This window comes from Triticum aestivum, chromosome 1D, assembly GCF_018294505.1.
Source record: "Triticum aestivum cultivar Chinese Spring chromosome 1D, IWGSC CS RefSeq v2.1, whole genome shotgun sequence".
Classification (NCBI taxonomy): Eukaryota; Viridiplantae; Streptophyta; class Magnoliopsida; order Poales; family Poaceae; genus Triticum; species Triticum aestivum.
The window spans coordinates 330,935,637-330,957,194 of NC_057796.1; positions in this window are offsets into that span (position 1 = coordinate 330,935,637).

The window sequence follows — 21,558 nt, forward strand, 5'->3', positions numbered from 1 at the left end:
AAAGTGATGTGGGGGCAAGGAAAAACCACGGTCGACGTGGGTGGCGAGCAAGACACATTCGCCCTCTTGGGGCTGTGGCTCAGTTTCGTCCCCCGGGAGCCTCCAGGAACCATGCTCGATCAGCCCACTCTAGGCCAGATCCCGCAGATCATCCAGCTCGATGGTGGATTGGATCCATTCGCCATGAACCCAGCCGCGCGGCAAGCCGGATCTCGACGACGACCCGCTCCTGCCAGTCTTCTTCCCCTTCCCCTTCGCCGCTCCCTTCTTCGCGCGTTCCAGCGCCGCCGTCTTGTCCTTCGCCATCAAAGCAAGAGGAGCACGAGTGGGAGGTGGCGTCGAGAACAGAAGCGGCAGTGGTGGAGAAGCAGAGGAGGAAGAAGGGGGAATTGGGGCGCACTGTGCAGAATTCCCCAATCCAATGCCTTATATGGAATTATTTCCGAGTGACTGACCACTGGGCCCGGGCGATCCTGTGAAATCCCGCAACTGGCGCTCGCTCGGTACATGGCGAAAAAGGTGCCGCATATATCGAGGCGTCCCTGCCTAATCCGTCCCGATTACTGCGGCCTCCTCCGTCCCGCGCGCTTCCCAAAATTTTGAATCCCGCAAGATCCAGGAGCAGCAGAGCAGTCCGTCAGACCGAAGATATTTTCCATATCGACACTCGAAGCTTTTCAGTAAAAGTTCACTCGACAAACTAAGAATGGATCAAGGCGACTGAAAAAGAAGTTGAAGTCATCATGTTGTTCATTGATCCCAGCAAGACGCTTCCGAAGCGCAAAAATTGAGTCGGTAGTATTTTCAACTCCTTCTCCACTCAAACCCTGAACCATTCGGGGGCTAATGATGAAGCTATGTACCTAGGGTAGGGTCATAGGCCTGACCTAGACACCCTCCCCTAGGACATCACCCTAAAGTCAGAAGTATTCAAGGGATACCATCAGCCACTCGACCAGAAGCATTCCACTTGGAAGATTTGAGTTCACTCGCCCGTAACAAGAATCACTCGACGGACAGAAGATCTAAAGCCACTATGTATGGCAATGGTCAGACGTTACTTTGTAGACTTAACGGTCATTCATGTATCTTTATTGCAGGCGTTACCAGTAACGCCCCCTCTTTATGTACCTTAAACCCTGTGTAACTGAGGGCCGGAGGGGCTGACGAACTCTATATAAGCCACCCACCTCCTCAGGGACAAGGGTTCGCACCCCCTGTAACTCCACACACATAAAATCCAGTCGGCCGCCTCCGGGCACCGAGACGTAGGGCTATTACTTCCACCGTGAATGGCCTGAACTCATAAACCTTGTGTGTACAACTTCACCATAGCCGGGATCTTGCCTCCTCATACCTACCCCCCATTCTACTGTCAGCCTTAGAACCACGACACTAAGCACTTCTCCCATTGTAAGAAAGATAAATCTAGTAGGCCAAACCAAACTAATAATTCAAAGAGACTTGCAAAGATAACAAATCATACATAAAAGAATTCAGAGGAGATTCAAATATTGTTCATAGATAATCTTGATCATAAACCCACAATTCATCGGATCTCGACAAACACACCGCAAAAAGAATTACATCGAATAGATCTCCAAGAAGATCGAGGAGAACTTTTTATTGAGATCCAAAGAGAGAGAAGAAGCCATCTAGCTAATAACTATGGACCCGAAGGTCTGTCGTAAACTACTCACACATCATCAGAGAGGCTATGGTGTTGATGTAGAAGCCCTCCTTGATCGATTCCCCCTCCGGCGGAGCGCCGGAAAAGGCCCCAAGATGGGATCTTACGGGTACAAAAGGTTGCGGCGGTGGAAATAGGGTTTCATGCTCTCGGATGTTTTCGGGGTATATGAGTATATATAGGCGAAAGAAGTCGGTCAGGGGAGCCACGAGGGGCCCACGAGGGTGGGGGCACGCCCTCCTGCCTCGTGGCCTCCTCGTTTCTTTCTTGACGTCCACTCCAAGTCTCCTGGATTGCGTTTGTTCCAAAATCACTCTCCCGAAGGTTTCATTCCGTTTGGATTCCGTTTGATATTCCTTTTCTGTGAAACACTTAAATAGGCAAAAAAAACAGCAATTTGGACTGGGCCTTTGGTTAGTAGGTTAGTCCCAAAAATAATATAAAAGTGTATAATAAAGCCCATTAAACATCCAAAACAGATAATATAATAGCATGGAATAATAAAAAATTATAGATACATTGGAGACGTATCAAGCATCCCCAAGCTTAATTGCTGCTCGTCCTCGAGTAGGTAAATGATAAAAAACAGAATTTTTGATGTGGAATGCTACCTAGCATAATTCTCAATGTAATTTTCTTTATTGAAGTCTCACGTTGACGCGGCTAATCAACAGGCTAGGGAGATGCGCATCAACTGATGTCAATGCAAGGAGTAGGGATTGCCATGCAACGGATGCACTAGAGCTATAAATGTATGAAAGATCAACAAAATAAACTAAGTGGGTGTGCATCCAACTTGCTTGCTCACGAAGACCTAGGGCATTTGAGGAAGCCCATTGTTGGAATATACAAGCCAAGTTCTATAATGAAAAATTCCCACTAGTATATGAAAGTGACAAAAGAAGAGACTCTCTATCATAAAGATCATGGTGCTACTTTGAAGCACAAGTGTGGAAAAAAAGGATAGTAGAATTGTCCCTTTTTATTTCGTTTCTCTTTTTTGGGCCTTTCCTTTTTTTATTTGGCCTTTCTTCTTCCTTTTTTTATTTGGGACAATGCTCTATTAATGATGATCATCACACTTCTATTTATTTACAACTCGATACTAGAACAAAATATGACTCTATATGAATGGCTCCGGCGGTGTACCGGGATGGGCAATGAATCAAGAGTTACATGTATGATAAATTATGCATGGCGGCTTTGCCACAAATACGATGTCAACTACATGATCATGCAAGGCAATATGACAATGATGAAGCATGTCATAATAAATGAAACAGTGGAAAGTTGCATGGCAATATATCTCGGAATGGCTATGGAAATGCCATAATAGGTAGGTATGGTGGCTGTTTTGAGGAAGATATAAGGAGGTTTATGTGTGATAGAGCGTATCATATTACGGGGTTTGGATGCACCGGCGAAGTTCGCACCAACTCTCAAGGTGAGAAAGGGCAATGCATGATACCGAAGAGGCTAGCAATGATGGAAAGGTGAGAGTGCGTATAATCCATGGACTCAACATTAGTCATAAAGAACTCACATACTTATTGCAAAAATATACAAGTCAGCAAAAACCAAGCATTACGCGCATGCTCCTAGGGGGATAGATTGGTAGGAAAATACCATCGCTCGTCCCTGACCGCCACTCATAAGGATGACAATCAAAGAACACCTCATGTTTCAAATTTGTTACACAACAGTTACCATACGTGCATGCTACAAGACTTGCAAACTTCAACACAAGTATTTCTCAAATTCACAACTACTCAACTAGCACGACTCTAATATTACCATCTTCATATCTCAAAACAATCATCAAGTATCAAACTTCTCATAGTATTCAATGCACTTTTTATGAAAGTTTTTATTACACCAATCTTGGATGCCTATCATATTAGGACTAATTTTATAGCCAAAGAAAATTACCATGCTGTTCTAAAGGACTCTCAAAATAATATAAGTGAAGCATGAGAGATCAATAATTTCTATAAAATAAAACCACCACCGTGCTCTAAAAGATATAAGTGAAGCACTAGAGCAAAATTATCTAGCTCAAAAGATATAAGTGAAGTACATAGAGTTTTCTAATAAATTCCAATTCATGTGTGTCTCTCCCAAAAGGTGTGTACAGCAAGGATGATTGTGTTAAATTAAAAATAAAAGACTCAAATCATATAAGATGCTCCAAGCAAAACACATATCATGTGGTGAATAAAAATATAGCATCAAGTAAAGTTACCGATGGACGAAGACGAAAGAGGGGATGCCTTCTGGGGCATCCCCAAGCTTAGGCTTTTGGTTGTCCTTGAATTTTACCTTGGGGTGCCTTGGGCATCCCAAGCTTAGGCTCTTGCCACTCCTTATTCCATAATCCATCAAATCTTTACCCAAAACTTGAAAACTTCACAACACAAAACTCAACAGAAAATCTCATGAGCTCCGTTAGCGAAAGAAAACAAACCACCACTTCAAGGTACTGTAATTAACTCATTATTTATTTATATTGGTGTTAAACCTACTGTATTCCAACTTCTCTATGGTTCATACCCCCCGATACTAGCCACAGATTCATCAAAATAAGCAAACAACACACGAAAAACATAATCTGTCAAAACAGAATAGTCTGTAGTAATCTGTATCAAACGTATACTTGTGGAACTCCAAAAATTCTGAAATAAATTGGTGGACGTGAGGAATTTATCTATTAATCATCTTCAGAAACAATCAACCTAAAATCACTCCCCAGTAAAAAATGATAGCTAATCTCGTGAGCGCTAAAGTTTCTGTTTTTTACAGCAAGATCATAAAGACTTCACCCAAGTCTTCCCAAAGGTTCTACTTGGAACAAACACTAATTTAAAACATAAAACCACATCTAAACAGAGGCTAGATGAATTATTTATTACTAAACAGAACCAAAAAGCAAGAAACAAAAATAACATTGGGTTGCCTCCCAACAAGCGCTATCGTTTAACGCCCCTAGCTAGGCATAAAGGCAAGGATAGATCTTGGTATTATCATCTTTGGTTGGCAATTCTTCAAAAGAACACTTATAACCCTTAGGAGTTTCCTTTTTTTATTAATGATCAAACTCCTAGGCAAGAAATCAAGAAATTCATTTGTAGCAAAAGGTTCCTTAATGATAGCAAAAAAGTTGGGGTGAACACTTATTGATTTGAGATCCGCATTTTCCTTACTAGAAGATTCACCCTTATTTTCAGGAACATACATTAATATGGCAACTTTGGTAGTAGGAGGATTTGGAGTATTTTTCACGGATGAAAAGGCAGACCCTAAGTTGGTAATAATATCCTCAAGTTTATCAATTCTTGTGGAATCTTGATCTATTCTTTCGTTAACTATAGGTTCCTTTTCTTTAAAAAAATTCAGAGTAACTCCTACCTTAGATCCATATTGGGTAATTTGGCTGTGGATCTTTTTATCCAAATTTTCAATCAACTCTACAATGGCAACTTTATTTTCAATAATTTCAAGCCTTTGTATCACAAGTTCCAAAGTTAAAATAGTTCCATTAACCAAAAGAGGTGGTGGGCCAAACAAATCTATCATAACATTATAAGAATCAAAAGTATGGCTACCCAAGAAATTCCCTCCGGTAATGGTATCAAGAATATATCTATTCCAAGCAGTGATGCCTACATAGAAATTGCAAAGAAGAACGAAAGTAGATTGCTTCCAAGTAGATCTATTCTGAGCAGTGCAAATTCTATGCCAATCATCTTTTAGATTTTCTCCCTCCCTTTGTTTAAAATTAAGAACTTCATGATCGGGAGTACTAATAATGATAGAAGGACTAGCCATGATGACACACGACGACACAAGAAGCAAGCGAAAAAGAGGCGAACGGAAAAGGAGGCGAATAAAACGGCAAGGGTGAAGTGGGGGAGAGGAAAACGAGAGGCAAATGGCGAATAATGTAATGCGAGGATAAGAGTTTGTGATGGGTACTTGGTATGTCTTGACTCGACTTGACTTGGCATAGATCTCCCCGGCAACGGCGCCAGAAATCCTTCTTGCTACCTCTTGAGCATGCGTTGGTTTTCCCTTGAAGAGGAAAGGGTGATGCAGCAAAGTAGCGTCACTATTTCCCTCAGTTTTTGAGAACCAAGGTATCAATCCAGTAGGAGACTACACGCAAGTCGCCTCATACATACACAAACAAATAAGAACCTTGCAACCAACGCGATAAAGGGGTTGTCAATCCCTTCACGGCCACTTGCAAAGATAATAAGATAAATATTTTTGGTATTTTTATGATATAGATTGAAACTAAAGATTGCAAAGTAAAATAGATTGGAAACTTATATGATGGAAAATAGACCCGGGGGCCATAGGTTTCACTAGTGGCTTCTCTCAAGATAGCATAAGTATTACGGTGGGTGAACAAATTACCGTCGAGCAATTGATAGAAAAGTGCATAATTATGAGAATATCTAGGCATGATCATGTATATAGGCATCACGTCCACGACAAGTAGACCGAAATGATTCTGCATCTACTACTATTACTCCACACATCGACCGCTATCCAGCATGCATCTAGAGCATTAAGTTCATAAGAATAGAGTAACGCATTAGGCAAGATGACATGATGCAGAGGGATAAACTCAAGCAATATGTTATAAACCCCATCTTTTTATCCTCGATGGCAACAATACAATGTGTGCCTTGCTGCCCCTGCTATCACTGGGAAAGGACACCGCAAGATTGAACCCAAAGCTAAGCACTTCTCCCATTGCAAGAAAGATCAATCTAGTAGGCCAAACCAAACTGATAATTTGAAGAGAGTTGCAAAGATAACAAACCATACATAAAAGAATTCAGAGGAGATTCAAATATTGTTCATAGATAATCTTGATCATAAACCCACAATTCATCGGATCTCGACAAACACACCGCAAAAAGAATTACATCGAAAAGATCTCCAAGAAGATCGAGGAGAACTTTGTATTGAGATCCAAAGAGAGAGAAGAAGCCATCTAGCTAATAACTATGGACCCGAAGGTCTGTGGTAAACTACTCACACATCATCGGAGAGGCTATGGTGTTGATGTAGAAGCCCTCCGTGATCGATTCCCCCTCCGGCGGAGCGCCGGAAGAGGACCCAAGATGGGATCTCACGGGTACAGAAGGTTGCGGCGGTGGAAATAGGGTTTCGTGGTGCTCTCGGATGTTTTTGGGGTATATGAGTATATATATATATAGGCAAAAGAAGTTGGTCAGGGGAGCCACGAGGGGCCCACGAGGGTGGGGGCGCGCCTAACCCCCTGGGTGCGTCCTCCTGCCTCGTGGCCTCCTCGTTTCTTTCTTGACGTTGATACGTCTCCAACGTATCTATAATTTTTGATTGTTCCATGCTATTATATATTCTGTTTTGGATGTTTAATGGGCTTATTTATACACTTTTATATTATTTTTGGGACTAACCTATTAACCGGAGGCCCAGTGCAAATTGTTGTTTTCTTGCCTATTTCAGTGTTTCGAAGAAAAGGAATATTAAACGGAGTCCAAACGGAATGAAACCTTCAGGAGAGTTATTTTTGGAACGGAAGCAATCTAGGAGACTTGGAGTAGACATCAGGAAAGCTTCGAGGCGGCCACGAGGCAGGGAGGTGCGCCTACCCCCCTGGGCGCCCCCACCCTCGTGGGCCCCTCGTGGCTCCCCTGACCGACTTATTTCGCCTATATATATCCATATACCCTAAAAACATCGGGGAGCGGAATAGATCGGGAGTTCCGCCGCCGCAAGCCTCTGTAGCCACCAAAAACCAATCGGGACCCTGTTCCGGCACCCTGCCGAAGGGGGGATCCATCACCGGTGGCCATCTTCAGCATCCCGACGCTCTCCATGACGAGGAGGGAGTAATTCACCCTCGGGGCTGAGGGTATGTACCAATAGCTATGTGTTTGATCTCTCTCTCTCTCTCGTGTTCTTGAGGTGGTACGATCTTGATGTATCGCGAGCTTTGCTATTATAGTTGGATCTTATGATGTTTCGCCCCCTCTACTCTCTTGTAATGGATTGAGTTTTCCCTTTGAAGTTATCTTATCGGATTTGAGAACACTTGATGTATGTCTTGCATGTGCTTATCTGTGGTGACAATGGGATATTCACGTGATCCACTTGATGTATGTTTTGGTGATCAACTTGCGGGTTCCGCTCGTGAACTTATGCATAGGGGTTGGCACACTTTTTCGTCTTGACTCTCCAATAGAAACTTTGGGGCACTCTTTGAAGTACTTTGTGTTGGTTGAATAGATGAATCTGAGATTGTGTGAGGTGACATTGGAGTATCTAGGTGACATTAGGGTTTTGGTTGATTTGTGTCTTAAGGTGTTATTCTAGTACGAACTCTATGATAGATCGAACGGAAAGAATAGCTTTGTGTTATTTTACTACGGACTCTTGAATAGATCGATCTGAAAGGATAACTTTGAGGTGGTTTCGTACCCTACCATAATCTCTTCGTTTGTTCTCCGCTGTTAGTGACTTTGGAGTGACTGTTTGTTGCATGTTGAGGGATAGTTATATGATCCAATTATGTTATTATTGTTGAGAGAACTTGCACTAGTGAAAGTATGAACCCTAGGCCTTGTTTCCTAGCATTGCAATACAGTTTGTGCTCACTTTTATCATTAGTTATCTTGCTGTTTTTATATCTTCAGATTACAAAAACCTATATCTACCATCCATATTGCACTTGCATCACCATCTCTTCTCCGAACTAGTGCACCTATACAATTTACCATTGTATTGGGTGTGTTGGGGACACAAGAGACTCTTTGTTATTTGGTTGCAGGGTTGTTTGAGAGAGACCATCTTCATCCAACGCCTCCCACGGATTGATAAACCTTAGGTCATCCACTTGAGGAAAACGTGCTACTGTCCTACAAACCTCCGCACTTGGAGGCCCAACAACGTCTACAAGAAGAAGGCTGCGTAGTAGACATCAAGCAGTTTCTAGCGCCGTTGCCGGGGAGGTGAGTGCTTGAAGGTATATCTTTAGATATTGCAATCGAATCTTTTTGTTTCTTGTTTGATCACTAGTTTAGTCTATAAAAGAAAACTACAAAAAAATGGAATTGAGTTTGCCTCATACGCTTCATCTTTTTAATATCTTTCATGAGTATGATGGAAAGGAAAATTGTGCCAAAGTGTTAGAAGAAGAATGCATTAAAATGTTTGGCACTAAATCTTTGAATGATGAGCATGATTGCAATGTTGTTAGCATGAACTCCTTGAATATCCATAGTACTAATGATGATTGCACTAGTCATGATGAAAATGTCTCTTATAAGCATGTCAACTTTTGTGGAGTGCATAGAGTTTGCAAGTGCACACCAATTAGGGAAAATAGATTTTGCAAGCGGCATAAGTATTTGGAAACTAAATGGTTGCAAGAGTGGCTAGATGTTTGTGCTGAAAATTTAAAATTTCTTCACCATACTTGTGAACTTTGCAATGAACATGGTCATTTAAATCTCCAATGCAAATTGTTTCATCATCGTATCGTGTCCAAAACTTGTGATGATTTGATTTCCCTTGCACATCATAATGAACTTAGTTTGCTTTTGGGTTATGAAGAAATGAAATGTACAACTAAGCATATTCCAGAATATAACCTTGAGAAATTCCTCGATATTGATCTAGAAGAAATTTTTATGTATTGTGCGGTGAATTGCATTGAAAATCCTTATATTGCCAATTACATAAAGAAAAGAAAACAAATAGAGGATGAAGAGAATACTAATGAAAGGGAGGAGACTTCCCAATATCCTCCTATTATTTCTTATGATGAATCAGGTAATGAGGAGGAGCTTTCAATTCAACCAATCTCATTAATAAGGAGCTCAAAAAAGAGGGTTAAACCCACACATGATGTGAAGAAGAAAAAGAAAAGACGGAGAAGCAAAGGTGAAAAGGTATCCCTCCCAAATGATGTTGCTCCTATCACTCATTGTGATGATGATAATTGCTATACTATTGGTGCTATCCATATTATTAATGATGAGAGTGATTATGCTTATGATATGAAAAGGCCCAAGCTTGGGGATGCTATGTTTGATGAGAATGACAAGTTTGAGAATATATTTTCTGAAATTTATGTTTGTCCCAAGCTTGGGATGCTATGTTTAATGAAGATGATATTTTTTGTCTCCCAAGTTTTGATATGCAAATTTATTATGATGATAGCATGCCTCCTACTTATGATGATTATATTGATGAAAGTGGGTTTGGAAGAGTGCCAACTTTAGGAAGTAATGATCCCACTATTTTGGAGGATGTTGAATCTTATTGTGATAATTATGAAAGTGGATTTGGAGAGGTCATGACTTTATTTAGTAATGATTCCACTATCTTGGAAGAGGTTTCAATTGATTATGATGAGAACAAAGTTGCTACTTATGATGATTATTGTGATGAAACTTATGCTATAAAAAGTAGTGATGATTATATTTATAAAACTTGTCATGATTATGATTATCCTTTTTCTGAACATTACTCTTTTAATATGGAAACAATTTATAGTACTCGAGTTTCTTATGATACTCCCACTATTTCGAATGAGAAGAATTTTGCTTATGTGGAGAGTAGTAAATTTTCTATGCTTGTAGATCATGAAAAGAATGCTTTAGGTGCTGGTTATATTGTTGAATTCATTCATGATGCTACTGAAAATTATTATGAGGGAGGAATATATGCTTGTAGGAATTGCAATAATATCAAGTTTCCTCTCTATGTGCTTAAAGTTTTGAAGTTATGCTTGTTTTGCCTTCCTATGCTAGTTGATTATTGTTCCCATAAGTTGTTTGCTCACAAAATCCCTATGCATAGGAAGTGGGTTAGGCTTAAATGTGCTAGTCATATTCTTCATGATGCTCTCTTTATGTTCCAATTCTTATCTTTTATGTGAGCATCATTGAAATCATCATGCCTAGCTAGGGGCGTTAAACGTTAGTGCTTGTTGGGAGGCAACCCAATTTTATTTCAGTTTCTTGCTTTTTGGTTCTGTTTAGTAATAAATAATCCATCTATCTTCTGGTTAGATGTGTTTTTGTGTTTTAATTAGTGTTTGTGCCAAGTAGAACCTTTGGGAAGACTTGGGTGAAGTCTTTTTGATCTTGCTGTAAAAAAACAGAAACTTTAGCGCTCACGAGATTAGCTACAACTTTTTACTGGAGAGTACTATTTAGTTGATTCTTTTTGAAGATAATTAATATACAAATTCCTCAGGTCCACTAATTTAGTTCAGAATTTTTGGAGTTCCAGAAGTATACGTTTGATACATGTTACTACAGACTGTTCTGTTTTTGACAGATTCTGTTTTCATTGTGTTGTTTGCTTATTTTGATGAATCTATGGGTAGTATCGGAGGGTATGAACCATAGAGATGTTGGAATACAGTAGATATTATACCAATATGAATTTATAATGAGTTCACAACAGTACCAAAAGTGGTGATTTATTTTCTTATACTAACGGAGCTTACGAGTTTTCTGTTGAGTTTTGTGTTGTGAAGTTTTCAAGTTTTGGGTAAAGATTCGATGGACTGTGGAATAAGGAGTGGCAAGAGCCTAAGCTTGGGGATGCCCAAGGCACCCCAAGGCAATATTCAAGGATGACCAAGAGCCTAAGCTTGGGGATGCCCCGTAAGGAATCCCCTCTTCCGTCTTCGTTCATCGGTAACTCTACTTGGAGCTATATTTTTATTCACCACATGATATGTATTTTGCTTGGAGCGTCATTTTATTTTATTTTGTTTTGCTTGCTGTTTGAATAAAATTCCAAGATATGAAACTCTTAAAAGTTAGAGACCCTTGACATATTTACATAATTATTCGACTACTCATTGATCTTCACTTATATCTTTTGGAGTAGTTTGTCGTTTGTTCTAGTGCTTCACTTATATCTTTTAGAGAACGACGGTGGTTTTATTTTGAAGAAATAGATGAACTCTCATGCTTCACTTATATTATTTTGAGAGTCTTTAGAACAGCATGGTAATTTGCTTTGGTTATGAAATTAGTCCTAATATGATAGGCATCCAAGAGGGATATAATAAAAACTTTCATATAAAGTGCATTGAATACTATGTGAAGTTTGGTTCCTTATGATTGTTTTGAGATATGAGGATGGTAATATTAGAGTCATGCTAGTGAGTAGTTGTGAATTTGAGAGATGCTTGTGTTAAAGTTTGTGATTCCCGTAGCATGCACGTATGGTGAACCGTTATGTGATGAAGTCGGAGCATGATTTATTTATTGATTGTCTTCCTTATGAGTGGTGGTCGGGGACGAGCGATCGTCTTTTCCTACAAATCTATCCCCCTAGGAGCATGCGTGTAGTACTTTGTTTTGATAACCAATAGATTTTTGCAATAAGTATGTGAGTTCTTTATGACTAATGTTGAGTCCATGGATTATACACACTCTCACCCTTCCACCATTGCTAGCATCTCTAATACCGCGCACCTTTCGCCGGAATCATACACCCACCATATACCTTCCTCAAAACAGCCACCATACCTACCTATTATGGAATTTCCATAGCCATTCCGAGATATATTGCCATGCAACTTACCACCGTTCCGTTTATTATGACATGCTTCATCATTGTCATATTGCTTTGCATGATCATGTAGTTGACATTGTATTTGTGGCTAAGCCATCTTCATAATTCTTTCATACATGTCACTCTTGATTCATTGCATATCCCGGTACACCGCCGGAGGCATTCACATAGAGTCATAATTTGTTCTAAGTATTGAGTTGTAAGTAATAAAAGTGTGATGATCATCATTATTAGAGCATTGTCCCATGTGAGTAAAGGATGATGGAGACTATGATTCCCCCACAAGTCGGGATGAGATTCCGGACTAAATTAAAAAAAGGAGGCCATAAAAAAGAGAAAAAGGCCCAAACAAAAAAATAAAAAAATGAGAGAAAAAGAGAGAAGGGGCAATGCTACTATCCTTTTACCACAGTTGTGCTTCAAAGTAGCACCATGATCTTCATGACAGAGAGTCTCCTATGTTGTCACTTTCATATACTAATGGGAATCTTTCATTATAGAACTTGGCTTGTATATCCCAATGATGGGCTTCCTCAATGCCCTAGGTCTCCGTGAGCAAGCGAGTTGGATGCACACCCACTTAGTTTCTTTTGTTGAGCTTTCATACACTTATAGCTCTAGTGCATCCGTTGCATGGCAATCCCTACTCGCTCACATTGATATCTATTGATGGGCATCTCCATAGCCCGTTGATACGCCTAGTTGATGTGAGACTATCTTCTCCTTTTTGTCTTCTCCACAACCACCATTCTATTCCACCTATAGTGCTATGTCCATGGCTCACGCTCATGTATTGCGTGAAAGTTGAAAAAGTTTGAGAACATCAAAGTATGAAACAATTGCTTGGCTTGTCATCGGGGTTGTGCATGATTTAAATATTTTGTGTGATGAAGATAGAGCATAGCCATACTATATGATTTTGTAGGGATAGCTTGCTTTGGCCATGTTATTTTGAGAAGACATGATTGCTTTGTTAGTATTCTTGAAGTACTATTATTTTCATGTCAATATTAAACTTTTTTCTTGAATCTTATGGATCTGAATATTCATGCCACAATAAAGAAAATTACATTGAGAAATATGCTAGGTACGTCTCCAAATAAAAAATTATGTTTTTATCATTTACCTACTCGAGGACGAGCAGGAATTAAGCTTGGGGATGCTTGATACGTCTCCAACGTATATATAATTTTTGATTGTTCCATGCTATTATATATTCTGTTTTGGATGTTTAATGGGCTTATTTATACACTTTTATATTATTTTTGGGATTAACCTATTAACCAGAGGCCCTGTGCAAATTGCTGTTTTCTTGCCTATTTCAGTGTTTCGAAGAAAAGGAATATCAAACGGAGTCCAAACGGAATGAAACCTTCGGGAGAGTTATTTTTGGAACGGAAGTAATCCAGGAGACTTGGAGTAGTCGTCAGGGAAGCTTCAAGGTGGCCACGAGGCAAGGAGGCGCGCCTGCCCCCCTGGGGGCGCCCCCACCCTCGTGGGCCCCTCGTGGCTCCCCTGACCGACTTCTTTCGCCTATATATATCCATATACCCTAAAAACATCGGGGAGCAGAATAGATCGGGAGTTCCTGTAACATCCCAAATTTCCAATTTGGTATGTTATACATAGATCATCATTGCATATCATGTTTTATTGCATTTTGACAAATCCTCGATAAATCCTAAGCAACTCAAGGACCCTCGGAGAGAGTTGGGGATTTCCTCGAATTTTCATATTTGATTTTTCAAACGAGGATTGGGATTTTAATTATTTTTCTCTTCGGAAAAATATTTCATTCTTAAAATAAACGAGAGGAGAAAATATGACTTCTCCAAAATATTGAAATACTGGAGGAAAAATGTTAAAATCATTATTTGAATTTATTTGGATTTTATTTGTAATTTTTATTGCATTTAAAAATATGCATGTTTTCAAAATATTTATTTTTGATTTTAAAAATGTTCACCCTATTCTAGAGTTTTTAACTAGACGGGGAAAATTTATTTCATATTTGTCTGATTTTTATTTATTTTTCTATGCAATTTTCTTCGCGGAACTTTAAAAAAAAAAGCAACGCGCCGACTGGGCCGAGCCCAGCCGACGGCGCGCCCCGTCGCCTACCTCCTCCCGCACGCCGACGCGCCGCCGGAGTCCGCCGCCCGCACGCCTCCCGAGCCCGACCCCTTCCCCAAGCCGCCCGCACTCCCCCCCCTATATATACCCCCCTCCGTTTTTCGCCTCACCGCTGCCGCCGCCGCATCTAGCCCCGCCGCCGCCCGCCGTTTTGCCCGCGCCGCCGCTCGCCGGAGTCGCCGCCCGCCGCCCCGAGCCCGCACCCCGCCGCCCTCGCGCCGAGCCCCGCCCGCCGGAGCCCCTCGCCGGAGAATCCCCGTCAAGGTACTGCCGCCGCCGTTCCCGTCGTGTTGACCGGTTTTTCTGAAAAAAAAACCCTAGATCGTTTTTTTTCGGTTTTCTTATTTTACGAGCGTTCACCGAACCGTTCGTTTTAACGAACGCGTTCGTCGGTTTTTCTCTGTTAACGAACGTCCGTTCTTTAACCGTTCGTCCGTTTTTCTTTTTCGGCGGATTTTCTCGTTATTTTCTCAGATTCGATTTCTGATCGAATCTTCGTTTCTGTTTAACTTCTCGCTCGTTTATCAGAATCAGGCGATTCAAGCGCCTAGAGTTTCGTCTCGAAATTCTCTTTCCGTTTAACCTACTCAAACAAGTTTTGCTACAGTAAAATTTGACCTAGATCCAGATTAGCAAACGAAGTTTCTTTCTTTCGCCGTTTGACTATCGTTGCTTCTTTCGAGTTGATTCTTTTTGCAAACCGGAGTTCTTAAGTTGAACTTTCTGGTTGGATCTTTCATTCAAGTTTTACCTGTGCATTAGTTGAGTACTGATTGTATGCTTGTTTGTTTGCGATAGAGTACCCGGAGTGTGCCGCTTGTTACTTCGAATCGCTAGGTTTTGCGGATCATCAGCAAGGCAAGTAACACTTTGATCATACCCCGTTCATACCCAGTTTTATTGCATTAGATCTTTTCCTTCAAACACATTGCATGATTAGGATCTAATAAACTGTGGGTATTGGGAAGTAGTTGATGAGGTAGGAACCTATTACCTGTTTTATTTTCAAACCCTTGGGAGTTACTTCTACGTTGCTTTTACTATTGCCATGCTATGCTCATAGACGTGGATTGGGTTTGAGTGATATTCATGACAGATGTGAGTGTTTAATAATGGTTCAACTTAAGGTGGCAACTAAAACTCACATCTGGGTGGATTGAGACACCTGGAGAACCCAGTGTTGTCTGTATGTATAAGGTCCGCCACCCAGGCTCAAAGGGATCATAAGATTATTCATGCTAGAAACTTCCGTGTGCAGCCACAAGCTATTATGGGCTCTAGCATAGCTGAGTAGGTTACAGGATCTCTTGAAGAGGTGGACTAGCAGATGTAGGGGAAAGTAGGTGTATCGGTCCATCCAGAGTAGAGAGTGATTGTTTCTGAAAGACTGTGTCTCGGTCATCCGTTTCTCAAACACCATGCAGTGCGAGAATCAAGCGGAGGCGATCGAGTCTTGTGGGTAAAAGTGCACAAACCTCTGCAGAGTGTACAAACTGATCATGATTAGCCATGTCCCCGGTTATGGACAACTTGAGTATCTAGTACCTGGATTATCATTTGAATCTCATCACCGTGATACTATTAATTAATTTTGTTGGGTTAATGATGACACTTAATTGGGATTGAGTTGGAGGTACCTTCTCAATGTTTCAACCACCATGATAGTTAAATAAAATATTATTCCTTTTGAAGTAGGATAAAATTGGCTTTTCGCAAAAATGTAACCATAGAGCTTTCCACCAGCCATATATGCATGTAGTATAGCATTATTATCGTTCATTACTCTCTGTGTTACATTGCCAGCATATTCTATGTGCTGAGCCGTTTTCGGGCTGCAACGTTTCATGTTGCAGACTTTTCAGACGACGAGTAAGGTGCCTTAGGTCGTGGTCTTATACTCAGTGATGCCGCTGGAGTTGATGGACTCATTATCTTCCAAGTCTTCCGCTGTTATCGTTTTAGATGGCCTTAAGCCACGTTTATCATACTTAATCTCTTTGGAGATATTCGATGTAATAAGTGTGTGATTGCTACTCTGTTATAAATCCTCCATTTGTACTGTGCGTGTCAGCATTACTGATCCAGGGATGATACTGGTGCACAGCAGCACAGGCCATTTGAGGTCTGGTCGCTACAAAGTTGGTATCAGAGCACACGCTGACTATAGGACACGACCACTAAGCTTAAGCCCTAGAAAACTTCTCTCTTCTCATTTCTGACTCCTCTCCACTTTCTACTCTTTTAGGAATGGCGAATGCAAGGAGCAAGTTCATGCAACCCGACGAAGACACGCCATTTGGACGGCATTTGAAGGAAGTCACCAAGTACTTGAACATAGGAATACCAAGCATCACCGGAACCTACAACGCCACCTTACCTGAAGAGGAGAGCTGGAAGATTCAAGTTATCATTCCAGGAAGGACGTTTGTGCCAATTACGGAACCCATAAGATTGGTTTTTGAAGCATCAACTTGGAGTTTAGGGAAGAGCATGGCCGCACACATCGCCATGGGACGCATTGGAGAAGTCTACCACCAGGAGCTTAAGGATACAATTTATCAAATTTGTGGACGTCGAGACGCGCAATGGGAGATGATCAAGACCAAGAAGGATGGATCAATTGCAGCTTTCATCCAGGAGCAAAACCAACATATTCGTCGCCAGGAAAACCAGATGTGCACGGACAAGGAAGAACTAAAGAAGGCATTTACGAAGATCAAGGAACTCCAAGAAGAACTCAAGACTACACGCAAAGATTATTTGGAGGAAATCAACGCACTTGTCGGGAAGATTGACGACCTGGAGAATAAGATTGGAGCATCCGGGGAAAATCCAGTGCCAAAAGCAGAAGTCGACGAATGCACTTGTCCAGATAACTACATCAGCATCGGCGACACCGACTCGGAACCAAGTGAAGACGAATGGATTGATGAAGCTGGAGCAGACATCATGGAGTCTTCAACGGATCAGAATTTTTAGTAGTCCACCATACCAGTAGTAGTTTTACCTCCATTCAGTAGTATAGTTCAAGCACTTTGTAACGCTAGATAGATCGATTGTTTTGCCTTGTTTGGATTGATTGAGTGATACTGATTGAATTTGTCTCATGAGCATATGGGTAGTGTTTTCTCTCTAGACCTCATTCTATTCTTAATTCTCATCTTTTCTAAACCCATCAGATGCCTCCGAGACGCGACACCGGATTTGTTTTCCCGCCAGAGATCACCCAGTTGATTCAGCAATAGAATGCCCTGATGCAAGTGTTAGTTCAGAACCAAGGCAACAACAACAACAACCCACCGCCGCCACCACCTGTTGATCACTTAGCCCGTTTCCTAAGGTTAAACCCGCCGGTGTTTTCCAGTAGCACCGAGCCGATTGTTGCAGATGATTGGCTCCGCAAAGTTGGAAGGGAGTTGACCACTGCAGGATGCACAGATGCGGAAAGAGTGCGTTTTGCCGCACATCAGCTTGATGGACCCGCGGCATCATGGTGGGAGAATTATACAGCCACGCACCCTATTGACACTGTCACATGGGACCAGTTTCAGCAAGCTTTTCGTACAGCTCATGTTTCAGCAGGAGCTATGGCTATGAAGAAGCGTGAGTTTCGTAACCTACGCCAAGGAGGACGCACCGTAGGCCAGTACGTGGAGGATTTCAGTAAGTTAGCACGTTATGCACCAGATGACGTTGCTACGGATGCAGCCAAGCAGGAAAAATTTCTGGAAGGACTGAATGACGAGCTGAGTATGCAGTTGATGGTAGCAACTTTCAACAACTACCAGGAGCTGGTAGATAGAGCTCTCATGATTGAAGGGAAGCAACAGCAGATTGAAAACCGCAAGAGGAAGTATGGACAAGGGAAGTACAATTCTGGAGCCCAGCAGAAGCCACGATTTACCCCGAAGTCGGGAGGACAGTTTCAGCATACCCATGGAGGAGGTAGTTCGCACAACCATAATGGCCCCAAGAATGGTAATGGGAATGGAGGAGGAAACGGACAGAACCGCACCAACCCATCTACCCCAACCAAGAGAGATCTAAGTCACATCACTTGTTTCAAGTGCCAGAAGACGGGACATTATGCTACTGATTGTCCCGAAGCCCAAAATGGAATTGGCAATGGAAGCTCCGGGAAGAAGCCGAACCCATTCAACAAAGGACAAGTGAACCACGTGAGCGTGGAGGAGGTTGAAGCTCAGCCTGATGCAGTAATAGGTAAGTTTTTGGTTAAGTCATTTACTGCAACTGTTCTGTTCGATACTGGTGCATCGCATTCATACATATCAAGGGGATTCGTGAATAAGTTTAAGATGTCCACCCAAGTTCTCAAAACCCCTATGTTAGTAACCTCGCCAGGAGCAGAGTATATGGCCACCCAAGGATGTTTTCAGATACCGTTGGCCATTGGAAGGCATGTTTTCCCCTCAGACCTCATTGTATTGGAATCGCAAGGTTTGGATGTGATTTTGGGAATGGATTGGCTATCGTTGTATGGAGGAAACATCGATTGTGCCAGCAAGACTATTTTGCTTACCACCCCAGAAGGAAAACGGATCAAGTATGTATCCAGACATATGCCAAAGAGGACTCAAGTGAATTCCTTATCAGGAGTTGTACAGGAGGAAGTACCAGTGGTGAAAGATTATCCGGATGTATTTCCAGAAGAGTTGCCAGGCATGCCACCGGATAGAGACATTGAGTTCCTGATTGAACTTTTGCCAGGCACCGGGCCAATATCTAAGAGACCGTACAGGATGCCCGCTAAGGATTTGGAGGAAATTAAGAAGCAGATCAAGGAGTTACTGGATAAAGGCTATATTCGCCCAAGTTCGTCACCTTGGGGATCACCAGTACTTCTAGTGGAGAAGAAAGATGGATCACTAAGGATGGTTGTTGATTACCGAGGATTGAATGAAGTGACCATCAAAAACAAGTACCCACTGCCGATGATAAATGATTTGTTTGACCGCCTGCAAGGAGCTAAAGTATTTTCCAAGATCGATCTTCGATCAGGATACCATCAGTTAAAGATTCGAGAGCAGGATATACCAAAGACGGCATTTACCACCAGATATGGATTGTATGAGTATACCGTTATGTCATTTGGACTGACTAACGCACCTGCCTATTTCATGAACCTAATGAACAAGGTGTTTATGGAGTTTTTGGATAAGTTCGTCGTGGTGTTCATTGATGATATTCTAGTCTTTTCCAAGGATGAGGAAGAGCATGAGGAGCATTTGCGATTGGTTCTTGAGAAGCTCAGAGAACATTAGTTATATGCCAAGTTCAGCAAATGTGAGTTTTGGTTGAAGGAAGTTGGATTTCTTGGACATGTTATTTTTGGAGAAGGAATAGCAGTAGACCCTGCCAAGGTTGACACAGTGACATGTTGGGAATCACCCGCGACAGTTGGAGAAATCCGGAGTTTTCTTGGACTTGCAGATACTACCGGAGATTTATCGAGAATTTCTCGAAGATTGCTAAGCCCATGACTGAGCTATTGAAGAAGGACACCAAATTCAATTGGACTAAGGAATGTGAAGATAGTTTCCAAGAGTTGAAGAAACGATTGGTTACATCACCAGTGTTGATTCTGCCAGATCAACGCAAGGACTATGAAGTTTATTGCGACGCTTCTCGTCGAGGACTTGGAGCAGTGCTTATGCAGGAAGGAAGAGTTGTTTCGTATGCTTCACGACAACTTAAACCCCATGAGAAGAATTATGCTACACATGATTTGGAATTAGCAGCTGTGGTGCATGCATTGAAGACATGGAGACATTTTCTCATCGGAAACCATTGTGAGGTGTATACGGATCACAAGAGTTTGAAGTATATTTTCACGCAGAAGGAGTTAAATCTCAGACAGAGGAGATGGTTGGAGCTCATCAAGGATTATGATATGAGATTGCATTATCACCCTGGAAAGGCTAACGTAGTAGCAGACGCGTTAAGCCGCAAGAGTCATGTCAGCACCCTCATGACAGGAGAGTTACCTCAGGAGTTAGCCGAGGATCTACGCGAGCTATGTTTGGAGATAGTCCCGAAAGGCTATTTAGCGACATTGGAGATTCAGTCTACCTTGATGGAAAGGATCAGAGAAGCCCAGAAGTCAGACAAGGAGATTAAAGAGATAAAGGAGAAGATGAGCAAAGGAAAAGCCAAGGGATTTCGTGAGGATGAACACGATACTTTATGGTTCGAGGACCGCTTATATGTGCCAAAGGATCCGGAGATCAGAAAGTTGATTCTGCAAGAAGCCCATGATTCACCGTACTCGATTCACCCAGGGAATACCAAGATGTATTTGGATTTGAAGAATACTTTCTGGTGGACCGGAATGAAGAAGGATATTGCGGAGTATGTAGCAGTTTGTGATGTATGTCAGAGAGTGAAGGCACAGCATCAGAAGCCAGCAGGATTGCTACAACCATTGCCGATACCCGAATGGAAGTGGGATAAAATAGGCATGGATTTTATCACAGGATTACCCAGGACTCGTTCCGGCTATGACTCGATATGGGTTGTAGTTGATCGATTGACGAAAGTAGCTCATTTTATTCCAGTGAAGACCACTTACACCAGTGCTAAGTTGGCAAAGATATACATGACCAGGATAGTATGTTTGCATGGAGTTCCGAGGACTATTGTATCAGACAGAGGAACTCAATTTACCTCGAAGTTTTGGAAGCAGCTACATGAAACATTGGGAACCAGGCTGGAATTTAGTACAGCATTTCACCCACAGACAGATGGACAGACCGAGAGAGTCAACCAGATTTTGGAGGACATGTTAAGAGCCTGTGCACTAGATTATGGATCTAGTTGGGACGACAATTTGCCATATGCGGAGTTTTCATATAACAACAGTTACCAAACCAGTTTGAAGATGGCCCCTTTTGAAGCTTTGTACGGAAGGAGGTGTAGAACACCATTGTTATGGGACGAAGTTGGAGACCGTCAGTTGTTTGGACCAGATTTGATTAAGGAGTCTGAACAGAAAGTAAGGTTGATTCACGATAGGCTCAAGGTAGCCCAGTCCAGGCAGAAAAGTTATGCTGATTCTAAACGAAAAGAGACAGTTCACGAAGTCGGAGACCGAGTGTATCTCCGAGTATCACCCCTTCGAG